The sequence below is a fragment of the Saccopteryx bilineata genome, chromosome 3, assembly GCF_036850765.1.
Source record: "Saccopteryx bilineata isolate mSacBil1 chromosome 3, mSacBil1_pri_phased_curated, whole genome shotgun sequence".
Taxonomy (NCBI): Eukaryota; Metazoa; Chordata; class Mammalia; order Chiroptera; family Emballonuridae; genus Saccopteryx; species Saccopteryx bilineata.
Window position 1 is genome coordinate 102,850,760 of NC_089492.1, and position 22,061 is coordinate 102,872,820.

Here is a 22,061-nt window from a genome sequence, read left to right on the forward strand (position 1 = left end):
TCCCCTCCCGCAGCCGGGGCTCCATGGGAGCAGAGATGGCCCGGGCGCTGGGGATGGCTCCTTGGCCTCTGCCCCAGGCGCTAGAGTGGCTCTGGTCGCAATGGAGCGATGCCCCAGAGGGGCGGAGCGTCGCCCCCTGGTGGGCAGAGCGTCACCCCCTGGTGGGCGTGCCGGGTGGATCCCGGTCGGGCGCATGCAGGAGTCTGTCTGACTGTCTCTCCCCGTTTCCAGCTTCAGAAAAATAAAAAATAAAATAAAAAAATAAAACAAAACTCCCTTAGTCCTACCTGTGGGTGGTGCTTGAAGTTTCCACCACAGACTCACCATTAGGCATTGGGCATCTAAATATCTTAATCTGAAGAGATAACAAGTCATCTATTAAACCCTACTGAATGTTCTTCTATAGGACCATGTGGAAAACTGTGAGTGATATGGTAGACCATCTAGAGAAGGAAGACACTGCTGGGGCTGGGCCTGAGTGAGTCGCATTCACTCACTCATTCATTCATTCATTCATTCATTCAAAAACTCTTAAATTATCTGAGCCTCTGTTTCCTTCTTATAAATTAGACCTAAAATTGTTACATTCCTTAAAACTCCTACACCTAGATATGAGCATACATTGTCTATGTGATGCTCCCAGCAGGGCCAGGAACCTACCTGATAAAATGTTTCATTGTTCCCAACTCTTGGCTCCCTTCCTTGAAAGATAATCACATACCCACCATTCCTATGTGTCTTAAGTGCTTTCCCGTAGGTGGGGTTCACATTTCTGCCCATGTCAGGCTTGGCCACATGACTTGCTTGGGCCAATGGGACGAAGGGAAGTAACAGAGAAAAAGCCTTAGGGACAGTGCACGTTTCTTCCAGTTCTAGCTCCCTCCTCCAGCCATGACGCCTCTCAGATCAGAGCTTCCCCTGCAGCAGGGATCCCACACGAGAAGGGATCCCATGTGGAGCACAGCCACAGCGGACCCAGCATGTTCACAACACAGAAACAAATCTGTGTTCTGTAAGTCACTGTGGTTTGGGGTTACCTCTGACTGCAGCAAAACTGAGTAATAGAGGCCTATGGACAGAAGGAAAAGCAGGAGGAACAGAAAGAAGGCAACACAGAGCAACAGGAGGAGAGAAGGAGACATTTCTGGGTATCTATTTGTGCTTAGAATCAGGTTGATGTCTGTGAGGACTGTAATACTAAGGTTAGGACATATATGCTGCCTCTAAACGTTTAAAATCTAGCTGGAGTGGAGCCATGGACAAATAAAATGGTCTAGACACAAGGAGAGCAGAATTTAAGGACCAAGCACGCTCCAGACCGAAGGCTGCAGTAACTGCACGTCGGGAGGGATAGCCCTTAGTGGTGTGGAGAGAACTCCAAGGACTCGAGTGAGCCTTGAAGGATGCGCAGCGCTCAGGAGGCTGCTATAGGTGGGCACAGCCTGGGGACATCTCTAGGGGAGAGGCCATGGCTGAGGAGACAGTCTCAGTTTGAGGAGTCCATGACTTCTCCGAGGGGTCATGGCAAGTGACCTCTGCCTCTTCTTCATCAGGACTGTATAGAGCTCACCAGCCCATCTGTCTCGTAGGTGGGTGAAATACAGACAACTAATTAAAGGCCTGCAGATATGAGCAGAGCCACAGAGATACGTGAACTCTGGATGCCATGTGGGGGTGGGGGCGTCTTCTGAGCAGCTGCTGCTCCTCCCAGAGGTGAGGCAGACTGAGGCTGTGGGGTCTTAACAGAGAGAGGGTATCTTTGGCTGTGACTGCAATCATCCACCCAGTATGATGGCATTTCTGGTCAACGGGCCCAGACTTTCATTTCTGACATGGCTCCATGATTTCCTGAGAAAACCAAGCCTGCTGGCCTGCGTGTATTCCCTGTGAGGGAAAGTTCTGCAGCACTGAGATGGAAACAAATGCTGACCTGTGGTCTCTGAAGAGAATGCCTCCCCTTCATCCTTTTCTCTGGAATTTTCCACATACCATGCTGACCTTCATCAAGGAGAGTAAGCTTTCGTGAATTCAGACTTGCCCTGACCTGCTCAGGAAGGGAATTGTGCCAGTTATAAATATCCATACAGCACAATTAGAGTTTTGTTTCAATGACAATATTGTGCTGAAGGAAAAATAAAATAGGCAAAAGCAAAAAACAAGATGTAAGATACAATGTTAGGTAGAGAGATGGCCACAAGGTTAACAGTATGCTTCCCGGGGCAAGTGCACAGAGCATGGTACTGGTTATAAGTTTCCTAGTTTCTAAAAGGTAAAAACAGGTGCCCAGGTAAAGCACAGGTGTACTGGTACTGAAACTAGAGAGAATTTCCTTCCTGCCCCAATGTAGTGTGTTGAATCTCGCCTTCAGTAATGGCCCAAAATAAATACAACAGCAGGTTTCAAAGTTTTGCCTATTTTTCAATACAGACTAATGGCACAAGTCCAAGTTCAATTCATCAGAATGAATTATTTGAAAAACCAAGACAATGCAGTCCAAGTCTGTAACCATCTGACAGTATCCTTTGACCCAAGAATGAGATTTAGAATATAAAGAAGCAGATGAATGATTTAACCTTCAAGTAATCCTCCATGCACATGATTTCTTAAAAATGAGCTTCTGAGGCTCTAGAGTTTAAGTTATACTATCAACCAAAGGCCTGAGGTTCAGATAACCTATTGTTTCTCTTAAGGGAAGACTGGATAGGCCTTGACCATAAGCCAAGTATAGGGTAGGACAGCCTCCACCATACCTCTCAAGTTTGACCCCAATGAGATCAAAGCTGTATACCTCAGGTGCAATGGTGGGAAAGTCGGTGCCACATCTGCCCTGGCCCCCAAGGTCAACCTCCTGGACTGGTCTCCATAAAAAGCGACAACATCACCAGAGCAAGCAGTGATTTAAAGGGCCTGAGGATTACAGTGAAACCGACCATTCAGAACAGACAGGCCCAGATTGAGGTAGTGCCTTCTGCCTCTGCCCTGATCATAAGAGCCCTCAAAGAACCGCCACGGGACAAAAAGGAAGCAAACAAACAAACAAGCAAGTAAAAAAACCATAAAGCACAACGGAAATATCACTTTTGATGAGATCGTCAACATTGTTCAACAGATGTGGTACCAATCTTTACCTAGAGAACTCTCTGGAACCATTAAATAGATCCTGGGGACCAACCCATCTGTGGGCGACCAACCCATCTAAGGCGCTTAGAAAAAAAATGTTGGTGGCCACCACCCTCATGATATCATAGATGACATTAACAGAATGCCCAGCTAGTTAAGAACTCCAAAAGGAAATATTTCAATCAGAGATTATTTGACAGCCAAAAAAAAGCAAATAAAAATAGATACTTGTCCCCACCAAAGTCTTCTGATGACATGAAAAGAAAGTTCTAAGGAAGTGTCATTTGTTTTTCCCCTCAGCTCCACTGTCCACAGCTCACTCAGCTCACCCAATCAACCTACAAGTCTGTTTCACTTTTTCCTTCCCACACAAGCATTACACTGACAGTCTAGCCTTTCTAAACCACCACCAACTTCAATGGAACTGATTACTCATATATCATGTAAGTCTAGGAGGCCAGTCCTGATCCCAAGAAACTATGACATTGCCCCTATCAGAAATCACAACTCTCATCTGCCAAGCTGGACTCGTCCCATGGGCAAGTGAAGGAGCAAAGTGTCTTCTGTTACTCATCTGGAACAATGAATTTGGAACACAATTCAAATTAGCCTTGAGTGCCTTAAGAGAGAAAGTTTAGTTTATACACCTTTGATTCTCCATGGCACCTCGTGGAGCACTGCATGTACTGTGGGAGTTTATTAACTGTTATCATTTGGTGAATACTAACTTTATTACAGGTGCTGCACTTGAAGCTTTACATAATTTTTTTCATGTATTCACTTTGTCACTCATTCTAAGAGTTCTCCTAACAAGGCATTATTATCCCCATTTAAAGATGAGAAATGGAGGCTCTAGGAAACCCATTGACTCATCCAAGACAGTGCAGCTAACAGGTAGCAGCAGACTGGACTTTTATCCCAAGACTGCCCAGTGTTAAAGCCTAAGCTCTTTCCACTGCTGTCTCCCTAAAAACACTTCAGAACAGGTACAAGCTTCTCCAGTGACTGTTGAAACAATGATGGAAGTCATAGTTGGGCAAACCTTGGCTCAATATCACATAAACCTTCTAACAGTTACAAAGTCCAACAACAAAATAGACCATGAGGTAGTAAATAATTAGCACAGAAACAACGTTCTGTCTGAAATAATATAACAGGGATCGCTACTCAGCTTGAAAAGCCAAACTAGATGATCTCAAAATCTGAAATCAAAAAACAAAGACAAAGTAAGATCCTGAAAAATGAGGTCAAAGCTGAATTTGGTTTTTTTCTTTTTTTAAAATTAATTTTAATGGGGTGACATTGATAAATCAGGGTAAATATGTTCAGAGAAAACATCTCTACGTTATTTTGACATTTGATTATGCTGCATTCCCATCACCCAAAGTCCAATTGTCTTCCGTCACCTTCTAACTGGTTTTCTTTGTGCCCCTCCCCTCCCCAACCGCCTCCTTCTCCTACCCCCTACCCCGTAACCCTCACACTCTTGTCCATGTCTCTGAGTCTCATTTTTATGTCCCACCTCTGTATGGAATCATACAGTTCTTAGTTTTTTCTGATTTACTTATTTCACTCAGTATAATGTTATCAAGGTCCATCCATGTTTTTGTAAATGATCCAATGTCATCATTTTTTATGGCTGAGTAGTATTCCATAGTATATATGTATCATACCAAAGCTTTTTAATCCACTTATCTACTGACGGACACTTGGGCTGTTTCCAGATCTTTGCTATTGTGGACAATGCTGCCATAAACATGGGGGTGCATTTCTTCTTTTCAAACAGTGCTATGGTGTTCTTGGGGTATATTCCTAAAAATGGGATAGCTGGGTCAAAAGGCAGTTCCATTTTTAATTTCTTGAGAAATCTCCATATTGTTTTCCACAGTGGCTGCACCAGTCTGCATTCCCACCAGCAGTGCAGGAGGGTTCCCTTTTCTCCACATCCTTGCCAGCACTTATTCTGTGTTGTTTTATTGATGAGCGCCATTCTGACTGGTGTGAGGTGATATCTCATTGTGGTTTTAATTTGCATTTCTCTAATGATTAGTGATGTTGAGCATTTTTTTCATATGCTTATTGGCCATCTGTATGTCCTCTTTGGAGAAGTGTCTATTCATTTTTTTTTCCCATTTTTGGATTGGATTGTTTGTCTTCCTGGTATTGAGTTTTACAAGTTCTTTATAAATTTTGGTTATTAACCCCTTATTAGATGCATTGTCAAATATATTCTCCCATTGTGTAGTTTGTCTTTTTATTCTGTTCTTGTCTTTAGCTGTGTAGAAGCTTTTTAGTTTGATATAGTCCCATTTGTTTATCCTGCCTTTTATTTCACTTATTCGTGGAGATAAATCAGCAAATATATTGCTGTGAGAGATGTCGGAGAGCTTACTACCCATGTTTTCTTCTAAGATACTTATGGTTTCACGGCTTACATTTAAGTCTTTTATCTATTTTGAGTTTATTTTTGTGAATGGTGTGAGTTGGTGGTCTAGTTTCATTTTTTTGCAGGTAGCTGTCCAATTTTCCCAACACCACTTATTCTTTACTGTCTTTACTCCATTGTATGCTCTTACCTCCTTTGTCGAATATCAGTTGTCCATAGAGCTGTGGGTTTATTTCTGGGTTCTCTGTTCTGTTCCATTGATCTATATGCCTGTTCTTATGCCAGTACCAGGATGTTTTGAGTACAATGGCCTTGTAGTATAACTTGATATCCAGAAGTGTGATACCTCCCACTTTATTCTTCCTTTTCAAGATTGCTGAGGCTATTCGTGTTCTTTTTTAGTTCCATATAAAGTTTTGGAATATGTGTTCTATATCTTTGAAGTAAGTCATTGGTATTTTAATTGGTATTGCATTGAATTTATAAATTGCTTTGGGTAATATAGACATTTTAATGATGTTTATTCTTCCTAACCATGAGCACAGTATATGCCTCCACTTGTTTGTATCTTCCCTGATTTCTTTTATCAATGTTTTATAATTTTCTGAGTACAAGTCTTTAATCTCCCTGGTTAAATTTATTCCTAGGTACTTTATTTTTTTGGTTGCTTAAAGTAAAGGGGATTGCTTCCTTAATTTCTCTTTCTGACAGTTCATTGTTAGTGTATAAAAATGCTTCTGATTTCTGAGTATTAATTTTATATCCTGCCACCTTGCTGAATTCATTTATCAGCTCTAGTAGGTTTTTGACTGAGACTTTAGGGTTTTCTATATACAATATCATATCATCTGCAAGTAATGATAGTTTTACTTCTTCTTTTCCAATTTGGATGCCTTTTATTTCTTTTTCTTTTCTGATTGCTGTGGCTAGGACTTCCAGCACTATGTTGAATAAGAGAGGTGAAAGGGGGCACCCCTGCCTTGTTCCTGATCTTAAGGGGATTGCTTTTAATTTTTGCCCATTGAGTATAATGTTGGCTGTGGGTTTGTCATAGATGGCCTCTATCATGTTGAGGTATGTTCCCTGTATTCCCACTTTGCTGAGAGTTTTGATCATGAATGGGTGCTGGATTTTATCAAATGCTTTTTCTGCATCTATAAAATTATCATGTGGTTTTTCTCCTTTCTTTTGTTTATGTGGTGAATCACATTGATTGATTTGCAAATATTGTACCAGCCTTTCCTCCCAAGAATAAATCCCACTTGATCATGGTGTATGATTTTTTTCATATATTGCTGGATCCAGTTTGCTAATATTTTGTTGAGGATTTTAAGCATCTAAATGCATCAGGGATATTGGCCTATAATTTTCTTTCTTTGTGTTGTCTTTGCCTGGTTTTGGAATCAGAATTATACTCTTCTCATAAAAGGAGCTTGGAAGTCTTCCTTCCTCTTGAATTTTTTGAAATAGCTTGAGAAGGATAGGAGTTAGTTCTTCTTTAAATATTTGGTAGAATTCACTTGTGAAACCATCAGGCCCAGGACTTTTCTTTTTTGGGAGTCTTTTGATAACTGTTTCAATCTTATTTGATGTAATCGGTCTGTTTAGGTTTTCTGATTCTTCCAGATTAATTTTTGGAAGATTATGTGTTTCAAGGAATTTGTCCATTTCACCTAGGTTGTCTAGTTTTTTGGTGTACTGTTCTTCATAGTATTTTCTTACAATATTTTGTATTTCTGTTGTGTCAGTTGTTATTTCTCCACTCTCATTTCTAATTTTATTTATTTGAGTCCTCTCTCTTTTTTTCTTGGTGAGTCTGGTTAAAGGTTCATTGATCTTGTTTACCTTTTCAAAGTACCAGCTCCTGATTTCACTGATCCTTTGTATTGTTTCTTTAGCCTCTATGTCATTTATTTCTGCTCTGATCTTTATTATTTCCTTCCTTCTATTAGCTTTGGGCTTTACTTGCTGTTCTTTTTCTAGTTCTTTTAGATGCAGGATCAAGTTGTTTATTTGAGCTTTTTCTAGCTTCTTGAGGTATGCTTGTAATGCTATGAACGTCCCTCTCAGGACTGCTTTGGCTGTGTCCCATAAATTTTGAATTGATGTATACTCGTTATCATTTGTTTCTAGGAATTTTTTTTATTTCTTCTTTGATCTCATTGTTAACCCATTCATTATTTAATAACATGCTATTTAGTTTCCAAATGTTTGAGTATTTTTCAGTTTTTCTGTTGTGGTTGATTTCTAGTTTCATGCCATTGTGATCAGAGAAAGTGCTCGATATGATTTCAATCATCTTAAATTTGTTGAGGCCGCTTTTGTACCCTAACATGTGGTCTATCCTAGAGAATGTACCATGAGCACTTGAAAAGAATGTATATTCTGCTGCTTTAGGGTGAAATTTCTGAATATATCTACTAAATTGAGTTGACCTAGTATGTCCTTTAAGTCTGCTGTTTCTTTGTTAATTGGTTTTTTTCTTATATATATGAGACACTGTATTTCAGGAGACACAGAGATGTAACAGACACAATTCCCAAAATGGGGAAGGGTTAAAATTTGGGCTTGGTATTAAACAAAAATAGGATTTCAGAAAATTAGAGTGGAAAAGAGTTAATATTATGCATAGCTGCCAATGAAGGGAAGAAGATATTAAAAAACAGAATGATGAGAAATTACAAAGATATTTAGGAAAAAAAGAGGGTACCTCACAGAAAGTAGTGAGAGAGAAGCATAAGAGGGTGATCTGAGGCCAGATTATAGAGAACTTTGAATGACTAAGGATTTTAGTTAATGACTCTTGGGAGCCACTGAGACCTTTGAACGAGTGAATGATTTGATTTATTCATGGCTATGGCTAAAATAAAGCTGTGTGAATTATCAATAAAATATTAACATACAGAATCAAAAAATGAATAAAAAGAATTATACCAAGGCCCAGTAGAATTTTTTCTAGGTATGCAAGGCTAGTTCACCATTAGCCAATGTAACAACTAAGGTGTCGCAATGCGCAACAAAAAATTAATGATTGATGCTTCTCATCTCTCCCTTTCTGTCTGTCTGTCCCTGTCTATCCCTCTCTCTGACTCTCTCTCTCTGTTTCTCTAGAAAAAAACAACAAAAAAACAAAAACCAACCAATGTAATCCATAACATCAATAGGCTAATGATGAAAATTTATGCGAACATATTAATTGATTTAGAAAAGGCATTTGATAAAAATCCAACATTCACTCATGGTAGAAAGTTAGCAAACTGGGAATAGAGGAGAACTTTATTAACTTGATAAAGAACATCTACAAAAAAAAATGTACAGCTAACATCTTGTTTAATGGTGATAAATGGATGGCTTTCCCCCTAAAATCAGGAACAAGGCAAAGATGTTCACTCTCACAATTCCTTTCCACAATCATGCTGGAAGTCCTGGCTGCTAAAATAAGATGAGGGGGGGGGATAAGGTATATAGATGGGAAAGGAAGGAATGAAATTGTCTTTATTCCTTACCTATGGAAATAGATCAACAAGGCACCCAGTATGGGAGGGACCTTTAATAATTTGGTAGCATAAGTTTGAATCAAGATAGTGAAACTAATTTCTTAAGCTCATACTAGAGTAGAGACCTGCCAGAGCCAACCAACTAAACCCCCAGCTTAAATAGCAAATTTAGCCTGACCAAGTGGTGGCACAGTGATAGAGCGTCGGACTGGGATGCGGAAGACCCAGGTTTGAGACCCCGAGGTCGCCAGCTTGAGCACGGACTCATCTGGTTTGAACAAAAGCTCACCAGCTTGAACCCAAGGTCGCTGGCTACTTGGTCTGCTGAAGGCCCACCATCAAGGTACATATGAGAAAGCAATCAATGAACAACTAAGGTGTTGCAATGCTCAATGAAAAACTAATGACTGATGCTTCTCATCTCTCTGTTCCTGTCTGTCTGTCCCTGTCTATCTCTCTCTCTGTCTCTGTAAAAAAAACAAACAAAAAAAATAGCAAATTTAAACTGAGTTGCTATATCAGGGGATAGTCAACCTTTTTATACTTACCGCCCACTTTTGTATCTCTGTTAGTAGTAAAATTTTCTAACCACCTACAGGTTCCACAGTAATGGTGATTTATAAAGTAGGGAAGTAACTTGACTTTATAAAATTTATAAAGCAGAGTTACAGCAAGTTAAAGCATATAATAATAATTACTTACCAAGTACTTTATGTCAGATTTTCTCTAAGTTTGGCAGAATAAATCTTTATAAAACAACTTACTATAGTTAAATCTATCTTTTTATTTATGTATATACTTTGGTTGCTCCAGTACCACCCTCCATGAAAGCTGGAACGCCCACTAGTAGGCGGTAGGGGCCAGGTTGACTACCACTGCTATAGATGCTAAGGTACTTAGATTAAAAAAAGTAAAGAATTTTACTAAATGTCAGACATTAAGTCATCTTTTCTGTTTAGGCCAACTTAGTAGCATACTCTCTCTCCTCCTCCAACCCAGAGATCAAATTCTATTGTGGAGGGGAGGGCGTGAAGTAACAGTTGTGTACTAATAAGCTGCTTTATAATAGCAAATATATTTATTTCACCTCTTCATCTTCTTGCAGGTTCAACCCAAGAAATCAACAAAACACTAGAAACAAAAATGGCCACAATACAATTCAACATTTCCTCTTTTCTGTGACAGTTTCTAAGTGAGAGTGTGCTTCTATAACTATTAAACTGGAGCAGAAAAGTTTTAGAGCAATTCAATCAATGAGAATGTAGTTGAGTCCTGACAATATGTAAAACTCGATAGAAAATAAAAAGAAGTTTAAGGCAAGTATAGTGTGGTGGAAGACAAAACAATAGAAGATTTAGTAGGAGATCCGATGGACCAGCCTGAGTCCTGAGTCTTGCACCATAACCACCAACCATGTGACAAGAAAGTTTCTTAATTCTTCATCTTTCTCACTTTGCTAGGAGAATGATGATAATACCTACCTAATGTTGTGAGGACAAAATATGAAAATAAACATAAACTTGATTGGTTGCAAATGACTAAACGAAAGTTAGGTTTGTTTATCCAGTTGGTAAGTCAGTGTCCACATGGGAGAGCATCAAGCGTTCAAAGCAGATGAGAGGCACAGGAAGTGCAAACAACAGAGGGAGAATTCTGTAGGTTGGGGTGGACAACAAAGGCATCCCAAAGGATGTCAGATTCCAGCTGAATCTTAAAGGATTTAAAGTAGAATTCAAGCCCTGGCCGGTTGGCTCAGCGGGAGAGTGTCGGCCTGGCGTGCAGGGGACCCGGGTTCGATTCCCAGCCAGGGCACATAGGAGAAGTGCCCATTTGCTTCTCCATTCCCCCCCCCTCCTTCCTCTCTGTCTCTCTCTTCCCCTCCCGCAGCCAAGGCTCCATTGGAACAAAGATGGCCCGGGTGCTGGGGATGGCTCCTTGGCCTCTGCCCCAGGCGCTAGAGTGGCTCTGGTCGCAGCAGAGCGACGCCCGGGAGGGGCAGAGCATTGCCCCCTGGTGGGCAGAGCGTCGCCCCTGGTGGGCGTGCCGGGTGGATCCCGGTCGGGCGCATGCGGGAGTCTGTCTGACTGTCTCTTCCTGTTTCCAGCTTCAGAAAAATATAAATAAATAAATAAATAAAGTAGAATTCAGATAGGGAAGAGGAGAAAATGGCTAGCCTAAAAGAGGTACTCAAAAATAATTATTGAATGAGCGAATGGATGCACCAGAAGCAGATACACAAATGAACAGATTCAAACGTCCAAGCTATAGGGGCCCTGAGTAGACCCGAGACTAAAACTAAAGATGGCCCTTGACTCTGGAGAAATTTTGTTTAAATGAGAATTTCTCCCTGTGGGTGCCCATGTGAACAATCAGGCAATTTCTAGAGATGGGCATTTCTGTTCCCCTGGCCCTAGACAGGCCACAAGTCTATAGAAACCACACTGTGACTGATTTACCCCCTTGGTACTGCACTATCTCTCTGACCTATCTGTGACCTGCATATTTGGGTAAAAACATTTCCTGTAGCCCCAGTGGGACAAGACATCTCTTACACCTGCTGACATATTTAGATCATACATTATCTCAACGGCCACTGTTCTCTTTTGATAACCACCACGGCACTAGATTGTAAAGTCAGCTTCCTCCACAAACCACAGTGCAAAAGATTCTCATGGGAAAAAAAAAAGGTGCCAAGGTATCTTCTGACTTTGGTGCTTGTATTTTTAAAATGCAGTTTTCAAGTAAAAACACTGGTCAGAGGGACAAAGAGGTTTGATGGTTGGGGGTAGATACAAAGGTAGAGTCTGAGAGCAGGCAAGGGAGAGGCGTAGAGGCAGCAGGAATTGGTGGAAAGAACCTTAGAGATTTGGGCTCTGCTTTAGGACTTGTCATTAATCTCTTTGAGCTGGTCACTTAACTTCTCTAGGCATTAGTTTTGTCATATGAACATCAAGAGGTTGATGGAAGTGAGCTCTAAGAAATGTGAAGCTCTTACTTTCTATGACTGCAAATAAAAGGGATTTTGTTTTCTGTGCTGGGAGGAAGTGAGTCAAACCAGCTCTTCCTTTATCATGCTCCTTTATCCATTCTCCCCCTCATGACCCGTAACGACAGAAAAGTGTCCCCATCACTAGAGAGCCAATGAGTAACTAAAGTTGAATGGAATTACTAGGTTTGTTTTGTTTGTTTGTTATTCTCACTGTCCCACAAAGAAGAAAAAGTCACTGCAAGGTTTTCTTTACCCATGGTGGCTTTAAGTGGTATTGATCATCAAGTCTTCATCCCAGGTCTGTCACTATGGGTACTACACTTTTGCTAGACATTGACATACTGGCCTTGGCCTGGCAGAGACACACTAGAATGACAAGGGAGGGTCTGGGAACCTTGTCTGATGAGGAAAGAGTAGGAATGAGGACATTTAGGCTGGAAAGGAGCAGACAAGAGAAACATGGTGATGGCCGCAGCCAGCTGAAAGGTGGGCAGAGAGGTTAGGTTTGATGTTGCACCACAGGGCTGAACTCAGGGCCACCAGAGAAAACTCCGGGGGAGGCAGATGACATCACCACTGGAAGAAGAGCTTACCCACAAGCATCTCACGGGGTGGTGGCCTCCACACCCCAAGAAGTGTTCTAGACCCAAAGCTCCATGCCCATTTGCCAGGCGGCCTCAAAGAATATACGCTGAGCAGGGCGAGGGGTCGAGGGTCCTGCCCAAGGCTGAGATTCGATGAATCCACCACAGATTTGATGCTGAAGCTCAGCAAACATTGCTCGCCTTACTTTCTAGCTGTCTTTTTTTTTTTTAACTTGCCTAAATTCTTCCAAACTGAACCTTGTGCTGTGTGACTGTACTAATTGCTTTTCCATCAATATTCAAGGGGACAAAGACTCCCAGACTTTGGGTTTGAAGTCCCCTAATTTCCATTTCCGCTCCCAATCAGAAGTCCCACCAATGTGATCAAGAATAAAACATTTTAGATGCCATAGAGCTCATTAGTAAAAGGTTTTTCAAAGTCAATCATCCCTTTGCAGAGTGAAAAATGTTACAAGTTTGGATTTTTCTGTTTAGAGAGGGTCCCACCCTCCTCATGCTGGATAGAGAAGAATAAACTCCAGCTGCCGACACAGCACGTGAGCCAGCCTCACACAGGGCAGTGGAGGGGATTCAGAACAAACCTCACGGCATCCAGGAGAATACCCCCCCTCTAGGGTCACCCTGGGAGGCAGAGGACACTGACTATGACCCACTCTTGTACTGGTTGCAAGTTTCTTTGCCCACTTCTGGGATCCCTGGCTTAGCTTTCCTTCTTAAATTGTTCCCTAATTTGTACCCAAAATATTCTTCTTTAAGAAATTGTTAAATGTGGCATGGTTGCAATACTGTCTATAAACCTCTTATCTCTTCAATGTAAGAGGAACATTTCATTAAATCCTGCACTGCTCATGTATTGCAATATTATGCAGCCCTGAGAAAAATTTCAAATCCATGAACCAATGTATAAAGATTCCAAGGCAAGGTGAAAAAAACTACATATTGTAGGGTCGTAACTCTACCCACTATGCATGCATATGTGAAGTTATATAAAAAGAAAAATTGTTTAAGGCAAATAGTTGAAATGACCTCAGGGGAGAATTATTTGAAGGGCAGGTTCTCCTTCTTCTCTCTCCCCCAATTTAAATTTTTTATTAAATTCTTAAAAGTGGTTGCACAGCAAGTAATACAAAACAATTTATATAAACAAGTTTTCCAGCACTATTTTTCCAGCACTACCTTTTGAAGGCCAGTTTCCTTCCCCAAAACACACTCACGTGTGAACTGGAGCCGATTTATTTAATCTGATTTTTATTTGAAGTTGCCACCTCCTGTTCTTTCTGAAGCTACAAGCTTCACACATGGGAGACACCCCCATAAGAAAATAGCAATAAGCCTCATGCTTCATTTTCTTAGCCAGGAAATTTCTCAAGCCCTCACCACAGGAAGAGGCCGCCAGTGAAGGCATGGATACCAACTGCAATACCCACTCCAAAATGCTGGTGCCCCACCGCTCAGGGCTTCATCTTCCTTCGGGGATAGCTGGTGCCCTGCTGCTCATTCAAAGCTTAACACCCCGCAGACCCTGGACATGAGGCATAGTCCCCAGCTTGGTTCCTGGAATGGGACTCATGACTCCATGTGCTTAGCCGAGTTCTCCTGCTGCAGAGTCAAGTTCCCTGGACGCCATCCTTATCCTCTGGTGACCTGTTCTTCCAAGTGAACCCACAGCCATAGGAGTACTTTGAAATAGTACCCTCTCCTTCCAGTGTTTCTGAGTTACTGACACGCTAACATTCCCCACAACCTGACAGTCAGGGAGAAAGCCCTCCCACTTCTTAGGAAAGCTAAAGAACTTTTACTGGTGACGTCAATGTTGCAGATCAAAGCCAGTGTACCCCTCTCTCCTGTCTCCCTGGAGAAAACACAGTCCCCAGAATCACATGTGCCGAAGCCCTGGGTTGCTCACTCCTCCTCCCCCCCAAGCCTGATGTCCCTTCTGAGCAGTGATCCCAAAGGACCTTTCCAGATGGAGATACATGGACTTTTCTAGCCCCTTAAAATCCTAAACCTAGGCACTCGATTTTATTATATTTACCTGGTTTATAAATCGTATCTATTTTACTGGAGTTGTTGAACATCTCATAACCTGGAAAAAGTCACAATGCGTTAGCTGACCAGAGCATCCAGCCCAGTGTTTGCCCTCCAGTACCTGCTCTAATACCGCACAATGAAAGATTGGTCTCCTCTGGTCCACACCAGCCCTGCCTCTGCATGTGCCTGCGCACTCCCCTGCCTCTGTGGGTCATACTCCAAAGGTCAGTCTTGTCTGTTTGATTCTCACCCCCCCCCAAAAAAAAAACACCAAAATCTGCATATTGCTAGAAAACATAATTCAGTATAGTACATACATATTCAACTTATTTAATATTTAGTTTATTTCTTTTTGAGTGAAAAAGGGGGTACTTTGTGTCTTTGAAGGAATTTGTTCATTTCATCTAAGTTATCAAACTTACTGACATAAATTTGTTCATACTACTCTCTTATTGTCCTCTTCATACAACACCTCACTCATTCCTGACACTGGTCATCGGGCTTTCTTTTTTTTTCCCTGGTAAGTGTGACAAGGGGTTTATCATTTTTCTTGATTGTCTCACAGTGCCATTTCTTTATTGTGCTCCTTTTCATTTTTGCTGATTTCCTTTCTGGCCTTTATAATTTCCCTTCTGCTTGCATTTTGGGTTTTATTTGCTCATCTTATTCTGCTTTCTGATGATGAAAGCTGAGGTTATTGACCTCCAATCTCTTCTAACATACGGATTTCACTGCTACAACGTTGCTAAGTGCTTCTTTAGTGGCATTCCACAAATTTTGAAATCCTGTCTTCATTTCCATTCATAAAATGAAATATCTAATATCACTTTTTATTTTTTCTTCAAGTGTTATTTATTTACAAGTGTTCTACAGTACCCAAATATTTGAGGGCTTTTCAGATATTCTTTTATTGGTTTCTAATTCAATTCCACTGAGGTCAAAGAATATACCTCCTATGACTTGAGTTCTTTTAAATGCGTTGAGACTTGCTTTATGGCCTAGAATATATTCTATCTTGGTAAATTTTCTGTGTATATTTGACAACTATATCGTGCTATTGTTGAAGTAGAGTTCTATAACGTATCAATTAGGTTATGTTGATATTTAAAAAGTAAAAAATATGGGGGTTGGGGTTACCTGCTCCTAAATCAGATGATAAAATTCAAAGAGATGACCAAAATTATTTTGCAAGGGTATAAAGGTCCAGGAGCAATATGCATTCAAATACCTTAAGTCAAAGAAATGCAAACTTGAACTAAAGGAGTGGCAGCGTTTGTTGTGATCTTGGTGAGCTAGTAGACTGCTATGGAAATTAGACAATGTGTAAACTGATATTGAATGCAGAAGAGTGGCCTTACAGTACCCATTTAGAGGCCAGGGACATGAGGCCTGCTCTGGTATCCTGGGTGAGCATCAAGCCCCATGGCCAGTGTCACCCTGGGCAAGCATGAGGCCCCATTTTCTCTGATCAATGAGAAACTTGCAACATGGTATCAGAAGCCCCAAGCTACTCAAGTTGAAATCATATAATTGTTGTATTAAATAAATGCTTCTAACCCTAGCATATTTAAAACTATAAAAATTATTAAATAAATCAAATCCATACTCAAGGTAAAATGCTACATTTAGAAACATTTTTGTGTAAATAAATATCCAAGTCCATAAATGCATAAGAGAATTTGTACTTTAGAGTATCTAACAAATTAGACTTGTGATTCTAAAATAAATGTGTTACCTCTAGACCTATGATTTTAAGTTGAAAATGCTAAGGTACTTCCTTAACTTTATAGAAAATACTGGAGTTACCATATTTATGTTTAATATATTTTTGAAAAACATTTTAAGTATTACATAAATTAGAAGATAGTATTAATTAGAGAGTTGGCACACTTAAACCTAAAAATGGAATATATTGAATTTTAAAGGCAGTTTGAATATTTTAGAGAATAGTATAAATATAATGGTCCCCCTTCAATGTGATTCTAAATATTTGCCAGATTGACAAAAAGAATTATGAAATTTTCAGGTTAAACTTAAAAGCTCGAGAGAAAACTAAAGAGTTTTCATACTTATAATGTTAATATACATTTTGAAACAAAAGTAGACCCTGAATAATCTTTTATGTGCCAATGCTTACCTGCCCGTACATACCCAGGAATACCAAAAAGCTTACATTGAAAATATACCCCAGCCTCCGTAAAACACAGTGCAAAACCCATTACTATAAGCTGCAGGCAGTCACTGAAGGGTTTTCATAAGGCTAATGATAGCTAAGCCTGACTGAATGTGTCAACTGATGATTATTGGTACCAAGTCAGCACCAACAGGAATTCTCAAATTGGGGTTGGTTGTGCTGTGCTGCCATGCTCTGCTCTGCTCTGCTGCACTGCACACCAGTCTGCTTCGCTCTGCTCTGGGGAGACATCTTCATCGTTTCAGCTCAGCCGGGAAGATGCAATCTTCATTCTTCCTTCTTCCATGGAAAAAGAAAGTGTAGTCTCTGAGTCAGAGGGGTGCTGGCTTATAAACACAAGAGTCCCTGCCCCTGATCAGTCTGTCTTCATGCAAATGAGGGTCTGCAAGAAGACACAGTCAGGGAGGCCAGCAGAGAAATGTCCCATCCAAGTCATGGGTAGCGGGGACATGAGCTAGGACTGTGTTCCTGGCGTTGGAGAAGAGGACGGGTTTTAGAGGAAAGTTGGGAAGGGAAGTACCGGTTGGACTAGCTGAGAGAGAAAGATGACCCCAGTTGGGTGGAGACACTGGGGAGAACAGTGGGGGACAACATGGGGAGAAGGGAAGGACTGTAAGTGAAGGACCCGTGAAAGCAGTCAGTAAACTGCTGCACATGTGGTCAGAAGATGAAGATAAAGATAGGGGTAAAAATTGATGAGGCAAAACACCAATGATATGAAAAGAGAATATTGTTAATCTAATTCTACTCATATCTATTTTTTGGCTAAAGCTATGGTTTAGTTTTTGTTTGCTAGTTTTTACAGATCTAAGTCTCTAAGGGATAACATGGAATCAATGTGTGAACTAGAACTGCTTTTTACAATCACTCTCAAAGAGAAAACTCTGCATCAGAAAAACCAGCAAGTCCTCCTTATTCACGGGTGCAAAACTGAGCATTCCCAAACCAACTGTGGCCCAAGTCTGTGCCACATGCAGGAGGACACCCAAGAGTATTAAACATGGTCCTGCCTTGATGGGGCTCCCAACATCCCTCTGTCCCTGGCATTCAAATATCTGCTAACCACCAGAAGGCTAATGGGGTCAGTCTAAAATGTATTAATGAGTCTTGAAGTAGCTTTCATAATTTAAGTTCTGGTCTGGCCTTAAAGTTTCCAGGTTCTAGAAACTTTGTTATTTCTTCTTTTATTCACTTGCATCATCAAAGGGATAAAACATATAATTATTTTTCCATTGTTTGAGCAGAACCCATTACAGTTGCTGAGAAGTGGTAATTGAGTTTATCAAACGCAATTACCTCCACTCAACCCACCTCCTCTTCAGTTTGCCTCTCTCAATCAGGACGAACTAACTCCACCTTTCACAAAGGACACTTGCATATTTGAATAGCTTCCCAGGAGTCTTTGAGTGGCATATAATTACACTTAATTTAATATTTTTGACATTAGTCCCCAAGGCTTTGATCCAAAGTCTGTATTATTCTGATATAAGGAAAATAAAGCTCCACCTCAAATTAAATATTTGCTTTTGCGTACAGTTCGCTGTTCATTGTGCACTGATCTTCTGTTAGAGTCTTTGGTTTCCAGCAGCCCCTACTGGGCCTGGCGTCTTGTGTTGCCCCATCAGTCAGCAGGTCACTGGGAGCCTGAGCACACTCAGGTTCAGGGACAGATTCAGACCCCAAGGCCCCAGGAGACGGAACTCAGTCTCTCTTATTCTCCATGTGAGAGACAAACCATGCTGACCTTGCATTTAGGAGATAGGGTATTCATGTTGAAATACACATTGATGGAGGGGGGGATAAAACCCCCAAGAATTTGTCTCAGGTAATATACCCAAATAAGTCACAATCTGGCCAACTTTCCATTTTTAAACCAACATTTTTTTTAAGTACCTGCAACATGACAGTACACTATACCCATCTTCAAGTACATCAGACTTATCCTCAAGGACCTAACAATATGGTAAAAGAAAGACTGAAAAAGGTAAGTAACAGCAGGAGGCCGGATGAAATACAGGCTGTCAGATAGATGCAAAACTTATGCAGAGGAATCTCAGAAAGAACAAGCTTAGCAGGCTATTCCTCTTCAGCTTTGAGGCAAACACCTTCCCTCTTTGAGGACTAAGCCAACCATCACATCCTCCCTGACCACCCCCCCATTATCATGACTCCTTAGGGACTGCCTGCATTCTCCCTAACTTAGATTGAGGAGTTCATTGAACCCAGACCCACGACTTCCATTTCACCCAATTCCCGGAATCATCTGTGAAGGATTTGCATGTAGTTAAATGATATCTAACATCCCAATCTGTAAATCCTTAACATTTTCAGCTTCAGTAACCTTCACCTCCTTTCCGTCGTGGGCTGCTCACCCCCCTGCCCCCACCTTCTATATTACAACCACTGAGAACCACCTCATCTTTGAAGTCTTACCCTCAATACCCCACTCCCACGTCACAACCTCTGCTTCCTCCAGCTCTCCCGCGGGTTCTCCCCTACACCTACGTTTGACCTCTGAGCACTTGACTCTACCTGGTTCTCCATATCGTCCAGCCATCTTCTGACTTCACTTCCTCCCCAGCTAGCCAAGATCATACCGTTTCAGTTGTTCTCTTGAAAACCACCTCAGCTTTATCATCTGCTTGTCTTTAAGTCACATCCACCCACTGTAATCCTAATCCTGGATTTATCTAAATATTCACCTTCTTTACCAGGATGCCTTTTAGGACGGCTGGAGAATCTCACCACAATGAAGAATTTACAGCATCAGCTACACTCTCATCACTCTCAGCAACTCCATGATTTCTCTCATTTCCCTCAAGGACTCTTCTAACTTTTATATTTTTCCTCCTTCCCAAATTCAACTAGCCTCTCTGTTAGTTGTCCCTAGTTCTTATTTTGCAGAAATATACATTAAAATCTCTCAGCTTCCTGCCCTTCATCACCACTACCTCTGTCCTCAGCATGGCCCCTTGGAGGAAGAAAAGGCAAGCTGAATGTTCACATGTTCCCAATACCACCAGCCTCCTCGAGGACCTGTCTCCATCAGGAACAATGTCTCTTCCATGACTGTCAACGTATGAATTCCCACTGGATTCTTCACTTCCTCCTGTAAACAATCTCATGCCTCTTCTTTTAAAGAAAATTCTCCTTCAGCCCATCCCTCCCTCCTTCCACCGTGCAGTAAGAACACCCTCCTCCTACCGCCAGGTTCATGGCCCAGGTTCAGGCTCCACTTTCTCACCTCCCATCCACTCCCCAACGTGAATAATCTGGCTTCCACCCCTCTCGTGCCACTGAAAATGCCCTGTCAACATCTGTACTCAGATGTCTAATGGACAGCTTAAACTCACAACATGTCCAAAACCAAACTTCTGATGTCCAATCTCAAACCTTCTTCACCCACAACTCTTGACAATTCATTTAAGAGCAATGCCATCCTTCCAGTTGCATATGCTAAGAAATTCAAAACAATCCTTTTCTTCTTTCTTTCAGACCCCACAGCCTGGTCCAGTCAGGACTTCTGTTGGCTCTACCTTCAAAATATATCCAGAATTTGCCATTTCTGATCACCTCCAGTGCCATCATCCTAACTCAAGATCCCATCACCCCTTGCCTGGACTACTCCCCTGCCTGCACTCTATTATCAGTGACGTAGGCAGAATACCCTTTCTACAGCATAAGCTATACAATGTCCTTCCTTGGTTCAGAACACTCATGCCCCCAAGCCTTTGTGCATACCATGCCTGGTAATGTCCTACCCCTGCTTATCTGTCTTTAGAGATCTTGTTTTCTGAAGCTTACGCATAACATATTCCTTAAGACTTATCTGATTCCCCCAGGTAACCCCAGGCATTCCCCTCATTCTCCAGCCACATTTTGCACATGCCTCCACTGTGGTAATTAGCTTGTAATCTTGTAATTATATAATGAGCCCTCCCTACTGACCTTCCATGATGTTTGTGTGGGTCAAGTGATAATAAGGGAAAGGGCTTCGTAAACTGTAAAACCTCAAACAGATGTAGGAGCCAACAGTGAGAGATATACAAGGAAACAAGCGATTCCAATACAATACAGTGAGATCATTAATGCCATCATGGCACTATAGATGTGGAGACTAAGGTCCGAGAGCTTCAGGTTTCAACAAAGAGCGGAAAGACTCCAATCGAAGCATTGTGGTATCTCAGGAGCATCAGTCAGGATTCAAGTACTAGAAACAGAATCCACTCTTATTCGTTAAACAGAAATTCTGGGGTGACGATTGCTGTGTAGTTTCCAGGAAATGCAGTTCTAGTTCTTAAAGTCGAATTAGCTCAAATTTCTGAGAGGTGGTAGCTGGAAGAGATATATTCTCTCACTCAACATATAACCACCTTTTTTTTTAATTATTTATTTATTTATTCATTTTTAGAGAGGAGAGGGAGAGACAGAGAGAGAAGAGACAGAGAGAGAGAAGGGGGGGGAGGAGCTGGAAGCATCAACTCCCAAATGTGCCTTGACCAGGCAAGCCCAGGGTTTTGAACCGGCGAACTCAGCATTTCCAGGTCGACGCTTTATCCACTGCGCCACCACAGGCCAGGCATATAACCACCTTTGATCACCAGCTAAGAAACAAAAATCACTGTACTGTGATTTTTGTCAATAAACAAAGGCTTGTTCAGGCTGGGGAAAAAAAGTTCTGTGATTTAAAACATTTGGTGCTTATAGAAAATATTGTGGAAAGAGCAGAGAAGAGAGCTCTAGGCTGGGCCATCAGAAATGCCGTCCAGAACCCTGACATCCAACCTGCCCTCCAGGGGAGCTGCCACTTCTGACACAATCGGGATGGCAGAGAATCAAAGCCCAACACACAGAATCATGGGCATCAAGAACAAACCGCCGAAACACCAGTCCCAGGATCAGGGAGGCACTGCCACCCCACCCACGGGCCATGACACCCATGGTGCTAGTGGTTGCACATCGAGTCACAGCTCACACTCAGAATCATGCGGTTGCCAGCAACAGCCAGTACAGCATGACAACAGGCCCCTCCACATCCACCTCCAGATACTGCATTAGCGCATCAAATGGTGGGAACTAAATCCAGCATCCTATGAACAGGGGAACCTGAGAAATGTCATCTGTAGCTTTCCAGCCTTTCAGTACAGGAAGACACACAGGAGGAGCTTGAAATGGATGCTATTCCAGGGCACCCAGCCCACTGCACAAAGAGATTTCTACGAAGGGACATATTTTATAT

General features: G+C 41.6%; 1 long non-coding RNA gene and 1 pseudogene across 1 annotated transcript in view; one reads left to right on the plus strand and one right to left on the minus strand.

Annotated features, from left to right (window-relative positions):
- LOC136330361 (uncharacterized) overlaps window positions 1-19,445 on the minus strand; it is a 101,011-nt gene extending 81,566 nt beyond the window's left edge. The window contains exon 1 of the long non-coding RNA XR_010730282.1: window positions 19,355-19,445. This is a non-coding gene — a long non-coding RNA (uncharacterized lncRNA). The remainder of the gene's footprint in view (window positions 1-19,354) is intronic.
- Window positions 411-3,278, plus strand: LOC136328616 (large ribosomal subunit protein uL11 pseudogene; annotated as a pseudogene).
- Window positions 19,446-22,061: the final 2,616 nt, after the last annotated feature.